This window comes from Scyliorhinus torazame, chromosome 5, assembly GCF_047496885.1.
Source record: "Scyliorhinus torazame isolate Kashiwa2021f chromosome 5, sScyTor2.1, whole genome shotgun sequence".
Classification (NCBI taxonomy): domain Eukaryota; kingdom Metazoa; phylum Chordata; class Chondrichthyes; order Carcharhiniformes; family Scyliorhinidae; genus Scyliorhinus; species Scyliorhinus torazame.
In genome coordinates, this window is record NC_092711.1 from 239,044,094 (window position 1) to 239,047,381 (window position 3,288).

General features: G+C 51.0%; 1 pseudogene; it reads right to left on the minus strand.

The window, feature by feature from the left end:
* Positions 1-530: 530 nt before the first annotated feature.
* LOC140422832 (U2 spliceosomal RNA) lies at positions 531-736 on the minus strand (annotated as a pseudogene).
* Positions 737-3,288: the final 2,552 nt, after the last annotated feature.

Genomic DNA, 3,288 nt, shown 5'->3' on the forward strand with positions numbered 1-3,288 from the left:
AGTGTGGTAAAAAGCTGAATGATTCTCTTTGCGTGGTCAGGGTAAGCCGGACACCTGCACTCTCTCAATGCATTCCCTCACCTTCCTCGCACCTCCAATGTGCTCTCTCATTCAGTCACCTCGTGGGTTGACCACCTGACAGGAGACTCTCTCCCCCCCCCCCCCAACCACATTGGTGTACCCCAGTCTCAAGTCTGTTCCTCACATCCCTTATTCCATTCCAGTCTTATGCATGCCATTCCTCAACCACCTGAACGGGCAGGACTCCCGCCTACACTCTTCCCATCTGTATCCCCACAGGGCAAAATCATCCATAACTAGCGTGAGAGAGCACAGCCACCTGGAGTAATGCGGGAGTTCCGCAGCCTCCCTCTCTCCGCAATGAGGAAAGAGCCCTTAAGCTGATCGGGGAGGAGCAGGGCAACAACTGTGATGATGGCGAAGTGAGGGCAGCGAGCAAAAGTGAGAACCCTAAGGACGACTAGTCATTCCTCAAACCTAACGTGAGAAAACATGTTGCATCATTTTTTTAAAATTACTTTTTCTGAGTTACAAAACCAGAGCTCAGAGTGTGGACAGGGGCGAACCCCTAATCCAGCTCCTTGCCTGATCCAAAAACCAATTCAAATTCAAATTGAATCTAATTCATGGTCCCCACAAGAGAGACATACCAGATCTTAGCCAAAAGGCAGAGCAGATACTACACTTGATCTTAGCCAAAAGGCCGAGAAGCGATTGCATCATTTACCTTTGTGATGTACTAATGTCATCTCCCTTCCCTTTTGCAGGGCAATCGGAGAGCAGCCCGGATCATGCTTATGCCCTATGGAAACAACAGACCCGAATGGCTCACAGGGGATCTTCTCAGACATAGAGGAGGCATCACATCTGTCACCCACACCCTCCAGAAGTGCAGATGCTCACAGCTCTGTGGTTTCAGTAGTCGGCATGCATCTACGTCACTCACAGCTGATGATCCACAGCCGGTAAAGACAGGAGTATCTCAGGGATCTGTCACTCGGAGGGATGCCAGAGTCCAGGACACTGATGAGTGCCTGGCTGATGACATGTTCCTGGGTCCAGCCATCCCCAAGCTAATGGAACTGCAATGGCAGAGTTGAGAGCATCAGGAAAGGATCCATCCTCGGACAGCAAGGTCGTCTGGAGGAGTCCAATTGCCTTTTGAGCGAGGAGATGGTGCCACCAATACAATACAATGAGGGAAACACTGCGAGGGTGACATATGCAATGGGGGCCTTTGTGCAGGAGGTGCATTCCATGGTGGAGGATGTCCGCTCCATGGCACAACTCATGACCTCCACGGCTGAGGGATTCAACAGTGTCAGCACTGGTGGGAATCAATGAGCATCTGTGCCAGTGGATGTTGGGGCTTCTGTTTCTCACTTCAGCTGCCCCTATATCCTGTGGAGGAGGACAGGGGCCCCTAGTATCTGAATAGAAGTGGATCAGCAGGACCGCAGCCCAAGGCCTCCCATCCAGAGGACCCCAGGGGTGTCCAGCCCATCTGACAACCCCCCTCCATGTGAGTAACATACCTCCAGCCCTAAACAATGAAGAGGGTAGCACTGCAATGCCCGCACTGCTCAAAAGCATCCCTGGACCTTCAAGGCTCTGGCACCCGTTAAAGTCATCTCAGGCCATCGGGCGTAGAAGACAGCAGACCACCTCAACCTCAACTGTGGATCTTGGGGATACACCTAGGTGTAGTGAGAGTGTTAGGAAGAGTAAGAAATTGTATGCATCTGTTGAGCATGGGTGAGCAGATAGGTCACACTATAATAAAACACATGGAAATAAACATCACTTTGTTCACCAGAAGACCCTCCTCCTTGTCATTTCATGGTGTGATGTACCGCGAAACCCCGCACATGCTCGATACTTCACCCCTGGTCACTGTGAGAGTGGTACTGTGGTGAATGTAGTATGCCAATAATCAATAATCCACCATTGTATTTGTATCTGTGCTTTTGCCCTTGTATTTGTATCTGTAGTATGCTGTTGCCCTTGTGGGCTCCTCCTATGGCATTATCCGTCTATGGCTCCTCCCCTTGAAGGGAGGTATAAAGAGCAGTCGACCTGTGGGCGGTTCTCAGTGTTGGATCAGTCGCAGGCAGGCACTGTTCTAATTGATTAAAGCCACAGCTTACTTCTACTCCCGTCTCGCGTGAATTGATGGTCGCATCAGGTACTTCTATGTCTCTGCCACCTTCCACTCTGATGACTCAGTAAAGACGTGCTGATGCTGCCTCCTACCCTGCATCAACACTCAGGGCCCTCATTGAAGCCACTTTTCTCCAGTGATGAGGATTCCAAAATTTCTCCAGTGATGAGGTTGACAAAATGTGGAAAGACTGACCCACCCCTGAGGTGAGTCGGAGGAACACGACAGAATCCCTGACCTCAAAGGGGGCTGTTGCAGATGAGAGCTTATCCCCTGTCTCTATACCCCATGGTAAGCCCGTTCACTGGCAGGATGTGTTCAGCTCTCTGTGAGGCAGAGTCAGACATATCGCTGAGAATTGATGAGTATCGCTCTGTCCTCAATGCAATCATTCACCTGCGGTGTCCAGCCAATGTATCTAGCGCCCTGCCCATGGAATCGGGCACCATCACAAAATCCTACCGCTGGAACCACTCGAATGTTGAGATCATAGTCCATACTTTTGGGGATCTCCTAACCTTTAGTTCTGCTCATCCCCAAACGTAGAGGCTAGGTGGGCGTCTCCAGCTCATCAGCCCTGGCCCTGGTCCAATGTCCTTCCTTCTCCTCCTCTGTGGGTTGCCCCTCACTGCCCTCTTTGACCTCCTCCTCTTTCGAGGAGATGTGGTGTGCCTCCATCTCCTCCTGTTCCATGCGGTCTCTCTTCTGCAGTGCCAAGTTGTGGAGAGTGCGGCAGACACCTATTATGTGGGACACCCCCACCAGTCCATTCACCTGCTCAACCAGCACATGCAAAGAAGCATGAGACTCATTGTAACGAGTCCCCACCTCAGTTTGTGGTCTCCGCACTGTGGTCATCAGCCACCTCCTAATTGGGTACTCCTTGCCCCCGAAGAACCATCCCTCGTGATGCTGATCTCCTTCAAATACTTCTAGGATCTGCGAGCACCCAAGATGTAACTACCATAGACATGAGCCTTGAAACAAGCATACACCTGCATGACTCTATCGTGTGGTCACATACAATTTGGACTTTCAGGGAGTGGAATCCCTTGCACTTCATAAATGCGCTGCATGATGCCATGGATACCATAGGGGCACATGGA